This window comes from Glycine max, chromosome 3, assembly GCF_000004515.6.
Source record: "Glycine max cultivar Williams 82 chromosome 3, Glycine_max_v4.0, whole genome shotgun sequence".
NCBI classification, from domain to species: domain Eukaryota; kingdom Viridiplantae; phylum Streptophyta; class Magnoliopsida; order Fabales; family Fabaceae; genus Glycine; species Glycine max.
This window is the reverse complement of record NC_016090.4, coordinates 18,860,969-18,875,386: the sequence shown is the minus strand read 5'-3', so window position 1 is coordinate 18,875,386 and position 14,418 is coordinate 18,860,969.

Below are 14,418 nucleotides of genomic sequence, written 5' to 3'. Positions count from 1 at the left end.
TATACTAAAATTAAAATATTGACATAATAAATGAGAATTAATTTTCCTGAACATAAATGGAAAGAAAAAATATTAACTCTCATTTATTATGTAATTATTTAAAATTAATTTGATTATTATGTAATTAAAAAGAAAGAAAATAAATTACATGATATAATAAATGAGAGTTAATATTTTTTCTTTTCATTTATGTTTAGGAAAATTAATTCCCATTTATTATGTTAATATTTTAATTTTAGTATATATTTTTTCTTTCCTTTTTAAAATCCTTTTTAATTTTAGTATATATTTTTTCCTGTTTGGCCACTGCATGCACATCACGTCAACCCGCGAAACTCGCACCCCTATTTCGCTAATACCACCAGCGAAACCCACTGCTATCGTGATGTGATGGGTGCCTGTTTCGCCAACCTCAATGGCGAAATGCCATGCTTGTTTCGCCAATCCCACTGGCGAAATGTCATGTTGTCCCAGTCACGTAATGTTTCGCTTACAGTAATGGCGGAAAGCTTTGAAAAACAGACCTCCTTGGTAATTTTCAAAACAGACCTAGTTTCGAAAAAAGTTTGTAAAAGTGACCCCCTGAGGTCAATTTGCCACCCCTTGTACCTCCATTAAAATATTTTTTGCCTTCCTTTTTTTTAAAAAAAATATTCACATAAATTTAAATAATTAAGATTAACCTTTCTTACTCTATACCATGAAGCACGTAAATCAGTTGTTAAAAAGCTCTAAAAATCCAGTTACAATAAAACTTAGTAGGAAAAGTTTTGCAGTAATGATTATACCAAGAACCAACTCAATATGGAATATGGTAGATCAAATTAAAAAAGAACCCAATAGAAGCAATTCATTTGGTAACACACGTTGAGTTTGTGGGGAAAAACCTGGGATAGATTCTTGCAAAATACATCCTTAGGGAAGGGCAAACAACTTTAAGCGTGATTAAGCCAAAAAATGAATATCAGTCTCACAATTGGGCTAAAGGACTGAATGTGACACCTTTCTATCTCGAGAGACATACATTCATAATTATTATTGTGTAGTAAATTAAAGGAATGAATACGAAAATTTCCTTAAAAATTTTCTCCCACAAAAGAATATCACATATGTGTTTCATCTTAAACTCTAAACTTCAAATATAAACATAAATTGTTTAAGCATCATTGACACTCTGAAAGTCATAGAAATTGTTAAATAGAACTAATTCAAAAGAATTATGTTGCAAAACCAACACAATAAATATTAAAACTCAAGTCTCGATGTCACATTATAGCATAACTTTGTAACCCATGGAAATTGTAAAGGAGCAAAACTAAGGTCTATGCTTTTCCAACAACATCACCAACATCCAACTGAACCTCACCTGCAAATGGCAATCAACCCAAACACAAACAAAGGAAAGAAGTGATATAAACTGACATCATGATCTCGGTATGAAATCAACTCATGGATAACACTTATACATATATGTAAGTCAATCACATTTATTAGATCAACACATACAACTTTAGATGCTTATGGAATGCAAGGCTTGCCTACTTATTCTCTTAATGCATCTGGAACTAGTCAAAACACTTGCAAGAAAAACAGCTTAGGAGGATATCTAGACGATGGATTGCCACACTATGGATAATTTGACACTACACTCTCAATTGAGATGAGACTGCTAGCAGCAAGTCAAGGTTACCTGCTTTACAAGTTCACTCTAACACTTGGAATCAACATGGGCTATAAGGAGATCCTACACTAGATAAGACCCCCAAGGCCAAAGCTCCACACGAACTCATTCATTACCTTTCTAGTTAGGCTCAACAACAACTTTCAAAACAACTTATATCATGTCACGTGAGATATATGTGAAGCACATGGTTTTTCATACGTCTTTATCACATGGTGGGCCCTGTCCCACATAATCTAGGGAAACATATGTTTCATTTCACAACATTACCATGACGTCACTTCATTCACATTATAAGTATAATATCATGCATCGTCTCATTCTTCATTAAGATTTTCATAACATATAGTCACATTTTCTCCTACATTACTACGACCTTCATAGAGTGTGAATATAATATATAGAGTTGTATCAATTCTATCAAGTTGCTTCTTATCTTGTTATAAAATTAAGATAATTATCTATAACTTCTATGTTGACCTAAAAATCTAGTTTAGTCATTTACTATGCCTAAAATTCAAAGCTACAAGTATGAACTGCTACCTAATTCAAACAACTCGGTTTTTCCTCACTAATTTGATCATATCTTGAGTTTCGGGAATTTGTTTTGAGTAAGACCAAAGCCATTGGTTAGCTAACATCTAAGGCTGCATACAACTATTATGAAGATCACAAAGTCTAATTTGATCATCTTCCTACTCGTTTTTGGTTTGAACTTGATGTTTGATATCAAGAAAATTAGCATGAGCATGCTCAAATTGACCATGGTTGTGCTCTACATTTTTGCGAAATTGGAAGTGTAAGACATAAAATTCAAACACAACCATGCTAAAAACTAACACAATCCTACTCCCACTTATTAGGAAAATTCAAAAAAGAGGATAAGAAAAGTAAGCATGGCGTGCTCATTGAAGTAAGGGTGTGTTCATCATCCTATAGGTTGATGATGAGCATCCTACAAAATAATATGAGCAATAATTTATCCCCTATTATTGGTAATTAGTGTTGCATAACTTCACATTTTTTATGTCTCATCTAGGTCACTAAAGCTTAGATAAATGATGGGATAACATTGTCCAAATTTAACCATCAAATTAAAATCTTGTAAAACTACATTGACGTAATTATAATCATTTACAGTTTTATAATTTATCAAATATCTAATTCAATCCCAAACATTAGCTCTAGAAATTTAAATTATACTTTAATTATAGATATCCAACTAAATTGCCAATCAACTCACCTTATCGATATCATCCTAACAATAAAAATTAACTCCAATCTAAATCTTAAATTTCTTCATTGCTAAGTATTAGGCATAAAATTAATTTAGTTAGTTACTAGAAGTTATTTGAGTAAATTAGTTGGTTACTCAAGTTATAGTTACTAGAAGTTATTTGAGTAAGTTAGTGTTGGTTATTCAAGTTAGTTATTTTCTATCTTTGTATAAATATATCAACTTTGTAATACTTTGATTAATGAATGAATTGAATGAATCCTAAAACTACTTTTCATCTATCTTCCATTTCTTTCATTCCTAATATGGTATAAGAAGTTTTTGCTTCCATGTCTTTTGCTTCCTATTGAAGTTATTTGTGGTTCTGCCCGGTGGTGTGGATAGTGTTGTTAGCCTTCACTTTGTGGCGCCGAGCCCTGACTCGAGGGGGCGTGTTGTGAGTCCCACATCGGGTGGTTCATGAGGATGATTCAGTTCTTATATAACCGGGTAGGCCACCCCCTTATGAATCATTTTTTAAGGGGACTTTTCGGATGCCTGATTGGTTTTTTTTTTTCTCTCATGGCCATGGATGCCATTGATGATTAAGTTCTTATATAACTGGGTAGGCCACCCCCTTATGCATTGTTTTTTTAAGGGGACCTTTTGGATGCCTGGTTGGTTCTTTTTTTTTTCTCTCATGGCCATGGATGTCATTGATGATTAAGTTTTTATATAACTGGGTAAGCCACCCCCTTATGAATCATTTTTTTAAGGGGACCTTTCGGATGTCTGGTTGATTTTTTTTTTTTCTCTCAAGGTCATGGCTGCCATTGATGATTCTAACCCCTTCATTCTTCATTCTTCTGACAATCTTGGCATTGCCTTAGTTTCTCATCCTTTCATCGTGTTCTCTGTTGATGTGGTGTTGTGGATGAATTGGCGTGGAGCGGTTGTGCTCGTTTATGCCACCGCATTGTGGTACCTCTTCGAGCGTGTCGATTACAATTTCTTGTCCTTCGTCACCAAAGTTTTTGCCAAAAAGCTTTGATGCTTGCTTTGGACTCTTGGAAGCCGTTGAAGTTGGTCGAAGATTTCTCGAAATTTTTATTTTGACCAATGTATTTCCGACATGTTTCGCTATATTTCATGTTTTCATATTTTTTTTCTTTTCTTTTCTCTTTCTTCTTTAATGTTGATGTATTGTATTCTCCAAGCTAGAAGTGTTGTCAACACATTCCAGCTTGCGGGGGGATATTAGACATAAAATTAATTTAGTTAGTTACTAGAAGTTATTTGAGTAAATTAGTTGGTTACTCAAGTTATAGTTACTAGAAGTTATTTGAGTAAGTTAGTGTTGGTTATTCAAGTTAGTTATTTTCTATATTTGTATAAATATATCAACTTTGTAATACTTTGATTAATAAATGAATTGAATGAATCCTAAAACTACTTTTCATCTATCTTCCATTTCTTTCATTCCTAATACTAAGTAACATGCAATTCAACCATAAATCCTCATTAAAATTGAAATTTGATCCTAATCTCGGAACACACAAAGCACTCCCCGAATATAACTTCAGATAAAACAAATATATCCAAACCTTTAAAAATCAATAATCAAGTAACAAAATTTAATTTCCTTAAAAAAAGTAACAAAATTTAATTTATTAACAAGTAAAATTAAAATTATTTATTTAATAATTAAATAAAAAATTAGAAAAACAAATAAAAATAACTGTAAAAAAATTTATAAACTTTTATACAAAAAAAGGTTTTACGAAAACATTTATAATTTTTTTAAAAAAGAAAAGGTATTACAACTTTGGAGTGGTAATAAAAAACGCTTTTACCTCTTTGAAGTTATAAAAGAAAAAAAGTGATTACGATTTTAAAGTTGTAAAAAAATTAATTTATATTAAAATCGTAATATTATTTATGATTTTAATAAAAAAATAATTTAAAATCGTAAGAAACAGATGTTTTGACCTATTGGTAACAATTGTTATGATTTCCTCCTTTGAGTAATCATCTATCAGTATACAAACAAGGCCCTGGGGTGCCACGTGTCGCGATTTCGTTGACCCATTTCCTGCCCAAAAATGTCCAATCGTGCTACAGTGCCGCCCGAAATGCAGCGGTTTTTGTAAACCTTATTTTTTTTCCTTTTTTATTTTTTTCTTTTACGAATACCAACGCATTTATTGTTTTTTCCTTTTTTGCGTTTACGGCCATTTTTCCTTTTCGTTGCCCCATTTGCTCTTGCTTGGTTTCGTGTTTCTTTTCTCCGCCGTGAGAAAAAAACATGGAAGACAATGCCCCGTCTTCTGCTAAAGATGCGATTTTTAACATGACATCTCTTCATTTGCCCACTCGTCTTCGGCGTTTTTTCTTTTTGTTTTTTGCCATTTCGCTTCTTGTGTTCTTTGTTTAGCAGAGAAGGTGGACGCACATACTAAAGCTGCGATGTTTCTTTTCTTGCATGATTTTCGTTTCACAGAGAAGCTCGAAGAACACACTAAAGCTTCAATTTTTGAATTTTTAGAGGTACGGTTGCGTTTATATTGATCTCCTACAAAGCTTTCTGATGTTCCTTTGCTTAAACTTATATTGCATGTTATTTCTTTCGCAGAGAAGGTCGAACAACACACTAAAGCTTTGATTTTTATCTCAACAAAACGGCGATTTTTATCACCGTAGGTGCATAGACCCATAAACGGAACCCGTCTTCTGCTAAAGATGCGATTTTTAACATCACATGTCTTCATTTGTCCACCTGTCTTCTGCATTTTTTCTTTTCGTTGTTGCTTCGATGTTTCTTTTGTTGCTTGATTTTCGTTTCACAGAGAAGCTCGAAGAACACACTAAAGCTTCAATTTTTGGATTTTTAGAGGTACGGTTGCGTGTATATTGATCTCCTACAAAGCTTTCTGATGTTCCTTTGCTTAAACTTATATTTCATGTTATTTCTTTCGCAGAGAAGGTCGAACAACACACTAAAGCTTTGATATTTATCTCAACAAAACGGCGATTTTTATCACCGTAGGTGCATAGAACCATAAACGGAACTCGTCTTCTGCTAAAGATGCGATTTTTAACATCACATGTCTTCATTTGCCCACTCGTCTTCTGCATTTTTTCTTTTTGTTTTTTGCCATTTTGCTTCTTGTGTACGGGGGGTTTTCTTTGTTGCTTTAACGTTTCTTTTCTTGCATGTTTTTTGTGGGTGTTCCTGATACTTCGAGCTATTTTGTTTCGCATAGAAGCCCGAACAACACTAAAGCTTTCATTTTTATCTCAAGAAAACCATCAATTTTTATCACAAAGGTGCGTTTTCTTTGTAGTTCTTTCAAAGCTTAATTTTTTTTGGTTTATTGTTTGGGTGTTCCTCATCCCTCTACTACTTTGTTTCGCATAGAAGCCCGGACAAGACTAAAGCTTTGATTTTTATCTCAAGAAAAGCAACAATTTTTATCATAATAGGTGCATTATGTTTGTAGTTCTTTCAAAGCTTATTTTTTTGGTTAATTCTTTTGGTGTTCCTGATCATTCTTCTACTTTGATTCGCATAGTAGTCCAGACAACACTAAAGCTTTCATTTTTATCTCAAGAAAAGCAGCGATTTTTTATCACAACAGGTAAGTTTTCTTTGTAGTTATTTCAAAGCTTAATTTTTTTGGTTAATTGTTTGGGTGTTCCTGATCGTTCTTCTACATTGATGGTGCTGTCTATTATTCCTTTTTTTTTGCTTCTACATTTCCTGTGTATTATATTTGGTTGGACCTTTTGTGTTTCAAATGTTAAATTGCACCTTTTGTATCCATTGCTGCTGGGTAGACTGCTTATTTGTGTTCTACCTCAGCCCTAATATTTGGGTGTTCCCGATCGTTCTCCTACTTTGTTGAGCATACAAGCCCGAAGAACACTAAAGCTTTGATTTTTTTCTCATAGAACAAAAGGATAGATTTTAATGACAACAAGTGCGATTTGGAGGGTGTTCCTGATCGTTCTTCTACCTTGATGGTGCTTTCTATCATTCCTTTTTTTTTTTTGCTTCTACGTTTCCTATGTATTATATTTAGTTGGACCTTTTGTGTTTCAAATGTTAAATTGCACCTTTTGTATCCTGTGGGTGTTTATTAATGTCATGTGTAGATAATAATTTGTTTGCTTTTGTAGCAATGGTACATTTTGTATCACATACTTATTATTTGTGTGTGCATTCTGTTGTTTCAAATATTGAATTGCACCTTTTGTATCCATTTCTGCTGAGTAAATTGCTTATTTGGGTTCAATTTGTATTAATATTGGAAAATAAAATTCTACTTGCAGCTTTTGTATTTCAAAAATTAATTTATACATTCTTTGGTGGATGTCTATGATTCTTTTTTCTTTAGACTTTACCTTTCCTGTGAATTATATTTGGAGAAATCTAACATGTTCAGGCAACCCTTCACAAGGCAAGACAACACTGTTATCCAAACCTGTGTTCTTGCATGCTCTGCATAGCCTTTAGCGGTACCTTCTTTGTTTCATTCTATTGTATGTCTTTGTTTTTCTTGCAATTTTTATGATAACCAATGGTTGTTTCTTATATCATTCAGTATTTCTATTTTGACAGGATGGTGAAGGTGTAACTGAGGAGGTGAAAAACAGTTACCATGTTTTCAGAAAATTAGAGTCATGATCATCCCATTTGTATGATTTTTTTTCTTTAGCTTTTACCTTACCTTTCCTGTGTATTATATTTGGTTCCACCTTTTACCATTTCTATGATTCTTTGTATCCATTGCTGCTGGGTAAATTGCTTATTTGTGTTCTACCTCAGCTGTGAATGATTTTTTTTCCTTCTACCTTTCCTGTGTATTATAACCAAGCCTTCTATGTCATCCCTAATATTTGTTTGCTTTATTGTCTTTGGCATTTGTTGGTTATGATTTTTTTCTATGGGTGTTTAACCATGTCATTTTGTAGCAATGGTACATTTTGTATCACATACTTATTATTTGTGTGTGCATTCTGTTGTTTCAAATATTGAATTGCACCTTTTGTATCCATTTCTGCTGTGTAGATTGCTTATTTGGGTTCAATTTGTATTAATATTGGAAAATAAAATTCTACTTGCAGCTTTTGTATTTCAAAAATTAATTTATACATTCTTTGGTGGATGTCTATGATTCTTTTTTCTTTAGACTTTACCTTTCCTGTGTATTATATTTGGAGAAATCTAACATGTTCAGGCAACCCTTCACAAGGCAAGACAACACTGTTATCCAAACCTGTGTTCTTGCATGCTCTGCATAGCCTTTAGCGGTACCTTCTTTGTTTCATTCTATTGCATGCCTTTGTTTTTCTTGCAATTTTTATGATAACCAATGGTTGTTTCTTATATCATTCAGTATTTCTATTTTGACAGGATGGTGAGGGTGTAACTGAGGAGGTGAAAAACAGTTACTATGTTTTCAGAAAATTAGAGTCATGATCATCCCATTTGTATGATTTTTTTTTTCTTTAGCTTTTACCTTACCTTTCCTGTGTATTATATTTGGTTCCACCTTTTACCATTTCTATGATTCTTTGTATCCATTGCTGCTGGGTAAATTGCTTATTTGTGTTCTACCTCAGTTGTGAATGATTTTTTTTTCCTTCTACCTTTCCTGTGTATTATACCTAAGTCTTTTATGTCAGCCCTTATTTGTTTGATTTTAGCTAAGCCTTCTATGTGAGCCCTAATATTTCTTTGATTTATTGTCTTTGGCATTTGTTGATTATGATTTTTTTTCTATTGGTGTTTAACCATGTCATTTTGTAGATAATAATTTGAAAAATTAAGTTGCACCATTTGTATTATGTTGTTTAGTTAATTTTGTTTATATTTTGGTATATCCTAACTGACATTGCTTTTTAATTTTGACCGAGACCAACAAACTACACAAATAATAGTGTTTGGCATTTCAAATACAACTTTGTTGAAATTTTGATATTGTTTGCAATATTTATTGTCCTGAATTGAAGTAATCCAAATTCAAAGTCACCGGCGATTGTTACTTTGCTGAAGTAATCCAAATTGAACAAGACCTTTTTGTATCTTTAACTGGAAAATTTAGTTTGGTGTACAAATAATGTTGTATGCATGAATATTGATTTTTTGTGTTTCTTTCTTTTGTCTTTTCAAGGTAATGTATAGACCCCTACAAAATCCCGTTAGCAGATTTTTTGGAATTTGTGTTTATACAGGTGCTAATGACTACTAACGCTTTATCCTGTGGATATCCAGCATGTATTATATTAATAGTCTTTGTGTAGTGACCGTCAATATTCTGATTTCAATCATTGAAATGGGATGTCACATCCATCATCCCTCATAATTATTATAGTACACTACCAGATGTTTCCTGACGTATAATTTCCCATGTAATTAATACAGTACTAGATGTTTGCTGAGGTGCATTTTCCCAATGTCAAAACACTACGTGTCTATTCATATTTCATACATCGGGAAGTAAAAAACATAATCTTTTCCATATACACATAATTACTATTTTTGATAAAGAGTTACTATTATTATTTTTTAAAATTTAACCTTTGTATGTAATTATTTATTACTATTTAATTATACACCAATAGTCATCATAGACTAGCACGGGAAGTGTAATAGCCTCGCAATAAAAACACAACAACAGTAACCATAATAAACTAGCACGGGAAGTGTAAAAGGTTATCGGTTACTTTGTACATTGTTAATTGTTCACCCTCCCCCTCCCATAATTAAAACGCAGTATTATATATATCTATAACCACCCAGTATCCTCAAATCTTCACCCATTTGTCGAAGGACTTCTCCAAACACAAAACACTATGAATACATCATCATCAAATGTGTCTGATGCTGTAAGTTTAACTTTTCCATCCTTTATGTTTACCTTTTTATATGTTCGACTTTGCTTCATCATGCAGCCTTCATCCTTCTATCCTTGCTCTTTTCGTTCATACTATATGTTTGATATTGCGATATTTATCTTCTCCTTTCAATGGGTACATCTTTGTTCACTTACTCATTACATAAACGTTTCTCATCTAGGGCCCATCAAATTTACATGTACCGAGAATTGTGCACCGGTTTGAAACGTCATTCCATGTTCAGCAGGTTACGACTCTCACCCCTAAACATTTAGTTATTTATGTTAATATCAAATAAATAATATGCTTCAAATGTTAATGTGCAGAATGCCATTGACGTTCCTTTGTCTTATCATAGACAATGGTCCCCAAATTATCCAAATTATGTGTTATTTGACTACAAAGGAGACAAACATTTTATAAAGCTTCATAAATATGGTAACCGTTTCTATTTTGGTGATGGACTCAAGGAATTTAGGAGAACCCATGGCATCCACGAAAGTGTTCTTGTGACATCCTGGAAATTCTACCCGAAATTTTTGTAAACGGTGCATTTTAAATGATTATATATATATAAGTATTATTCAGTGTATAGGCATATATGTTCCTGGTAGAAGTAGGAATAGTGGGGGCAAGATACGCGGGTTAGGCTAATTAAGGAAGAGAAATCCATAACTAGAAGGTTATAGGTTAATTCTTAATTAATTAGTCTAAAAATCATCGTTTTGCGTGCAACTTAAAATTTAACAAAACCAACCTCTGAACCATGCTCGGGGTTTCATTCTGAGCGTTTTGATATATATATTGCCTACTTTCGAAAACTGGCCCCGACGAGTGCAGAGAAACGCGAGGGACTGGAACCAGAGAAACAGCACGCAAACCGAGGCAGGATTTTAGCGTTGCAAAGGTCAGATTTTTCCCTTTTTGTGACTGAGTATGAGTCACATCAAGAGGAAAAAGTGGGCCCTTTTTGCTCCACTCAAATGGAGACATGTGGCATAGCTTAAAATAAAATAATAGAAAAGAAAAAAAAAAGCCTTTTTAAACCAAAAAGCAACTCTCTCTCTCTCCTCACTCAGCCCACATTTCAGAAGCTTTCTCCCTCTACCTCACGTTGCTTTTTCTTTCTTCTTCATCCTCCATTGAAACTCCATTAAAGCTCCAACCTTTGCACACAAAACGATGTGAAGCGAAATCGCGAAAGGAAGGCATTTTCGGAGTCGTGAAGCGCATCTCTACGTGTGGGACCTCGAAATTTCAGGTTTGGGTAGACTTCTTTCTCACTTGATTTTCGTGGGTATGGGGCTTTGGGAGATATGATGGGCAGTTTTGCTTGGTTAATGCTTTGTGATAGTTATTTGTGAGGAGATTTGACGAAAGCATGCTAAACTTGTTATGTTTGAGTGAGTTAAGCTTACCCATTCAGTTTTAGGGTTTTTATGATGATGCTTTTGATGTTGGTGTGCTGAAATTGCTTATGGAAAACTACTAGGGATGAAAAGGGTAGAGTTAACCTAGGGTTAGAAAGTGAGAATATGGTGTTATGAGTGGAAAAAGAGTGAGTTTTTGAGAGTTGGAAGGCCAAATCTGGATTTAGTGGTATTTGGAGGTTAAAGTGAGTTAATCCTAGTTTGAAATGTCATTTAGGACTTATGAGGAAGCTTGGGCTGTGCAAGAGAGAAAAACAAATGATCAAAGTGAACAAAGAGCCATTTCTAGGGTAAAATTGGGTGTTGAGGAGTCAAATTTTGATTCGGTGGAATTTTAGGTGTAAATCCAGTTTGAGCAAGTTTAGATTGATGTTATAGACTTGTGTGAGGTGAGAGTTTGCTCCAAATTTACCTCATTCTCAATTTCACTTCTCAAACCTTGAAAATCCATTAAATTGAGGGGTTTTGGATACCTAGATTTTATGTTGCTTTGGTCTGAAGCTTGTCCTTGGTTTAGACATGATTGGTACATGATTTAGGACTTGTAGGATTCAATTTGGGCAAAATTGGATGAGGGAAAGAGTGGTTTTCGAAATCTGCACTTTATGCAGAATTTTGCTGTTGGAATGTGCAGCAGAATTTTGTATAAGTGCAGAAAAATGCTTGTGTATGGCTGGTTGTGAAAAGGGTAGTACATATGGGGTTCTGGATATTTGCTAGCAGATCCCAACGGTCAAAATGTAGACTTATGTACTAGAGACTTCCAGTAAAATTTTCGAGTCGATCCAACGGTTAACGAACTGGAACAAAGAGAATGTTACTGGGGTAATTGAATGTGAAAAGCTGTGATGTTGGTTTGTGTTTTGGGCAGAGTTTTCTGCCTTTGCCCTGTTTTCTTGGCTGTGTTAGTTTGTGATGATTGAATGTTGAATTACTTGGATGTTGTGGAAGCTTGGGAGGATTGATGGGGACCCGGCATTGAGAGGAACGAGGATAAGGGCTACGTAGGAGTACGTGAGCTCAGTTGGAGGTGGGCAACAGGGGATGGTGGGTTATACGTGATTTGTGGATGTGGAGAATTGTTTTGCACCATCGCCCGACCGCCACCTAGTACCACATGTGATGGGTACCCCATAATCCTACAAGCTTGAAATGAGGAAGTGTGGAAGGGTGAGACTTCCTTCTTTTATTGTTGACCACAGAGTGGTACCTGGAGATATGTCGCGGGGGTCAGTAGACCTTAGGGGCGTCAGGTGGGGTGCTATTGCCCAAAACCAAGCTTGACCAATCCCGACCCAACCCGGGCATAGTCAGTCAATGAGAACCTGTGATGTACCTAAGCAGGCGAGCTCCTGGCAGTCAACAGATAAAAGGAACTAAGACCACAAAGCAAGGAGGCTTGTGTGGTGGCTGGCCAGCTGTGAACTTTGATTGATATATGGGATATGGCCTCTAGTAATCGATTACCAAGGGTGGGTAATCGATTACAAGGCTTAAAAGTGAAGACAGGAAGCTAAGATGGTCTCTGGTAATCGATTACCAAGGGAGTGTAATCGATTACCAGGCTTGAAACGAGGTCAGGAAGCTAGGAGGGCTTCTGGTAATCGATTACCAAGGGGTGTAATCGATTACCATGCTTAGAAATGGGACTGGAAGATTATGGAGGCCTCTGGTAATCGATTACCAGTCTGTGTAATCGATTACACAGAGGAATAGGCCACTGATAATCGATTACCAGGTATGTGTAATCGATTACACAGTGCCTTTTTCAGGTTTTCATGTCCTGAAGCTGTGTAATTCGAGTTTGGCCTCTGGTAATTGATTACCAAGGCTGTGTAATCGATTACCAGAGATGAAAAGCCTAAAGATACCCCTTTTACTTACATGTAGTGGTTATGAGACGCATTGTGTTGCGGTGTAGTTAGATTCTCGTGAAAGAGTCTACCCCTTTCTTTTCTTTCTTGTAGATCGTGATGGCGGCGCAGCTAATCCATGATCGAGTGGAGATGGAGTGCCTAGAGGGAGCTTGGGAGACCCTCGAAGGTAACACGAGGTGCCGATTTCGGGGCACGATTCGACTACTTCATTGGTGCATCCAGATGAACCCGCGCGCACGCTTCAGCGTACTGTGGAGTGGATACTACCCACGCCTACACCATACCGTCTAATGGAGCCAGTCCAAGTGATTGAGGTAACGTCATCCGAGGAAGACCCTGAGGAGGATCTTGAGGAGCTACCTCCTGAGCCTGCTGTGGATGCTCTTGACTTTCTAGAGGGTAATGAGGACCCACTCCCTGAGGTGGATTCTCCCGAGGACGTCATGTCAGCATCCGAGGCAGACTCTACGGAGGATAGTGGCCCTGGAGAGATGACGATCAGTGGAGGCTCTTCATCATAGTAGACAGTTCTATGGACTAGTTTTATATACTTTTTGAGGGTGGGTGTATCTAGGACTGACTGTTAGGTTTACTCTTTTGTTTTTGTACGGGTAGACCTATTGTATAGGAATTTGATGATTGTATACATGTGGCTGAAGCCACCACTGTGGACACCTTTGCTCTGGATGACACTATGTATTTTGTAAAACTCCCATATTTTGGACAGCTTTTAAATGATGAATGTACTTAGGTTTAATCTTGTTATTTGAAAAGAAAGTATTAGCAAACTTTATTTGCAAAAGAGTTTACCGACCGTATTTTATTTATTATTTTCACGTGACGACCTAAAGTAATGGCTGGTATACTCTTCCTTTTGAAACATCAAAATAGTTTAGAGATTACGAGTGGTAAGAAAGAAATGACTCCGAATAGAGTTGTGAACTGGCCATTCAGGACTCTATAATGAGGATTTTCCTTCTGCACCTAATTATTGTGAAAAGAGAAAGAAATGAAAAAGAAAAAGAAGAAAAAAAAATTACCATGGTTTTTGTTATTTAAATCATTACTATTAAACCAATCATTATTTTGGGGACGCCACAGTTCTCATGCGGTTTGTTGGAAGGGACAAAAATACTACTTTCAGTGTGGACGTTGTGGGACCTCTACACCAAAGGGCAGTCCTAACCATAAGGCACCATATTTTTACCATTGATGTCTCTGAAGATATGATTCAACAAAATTATCAACTGGTAGGTGTTTCTTAATTTAATCATAATCCTTTATATTATTTATTGTTAACTTCTTATATTTAAT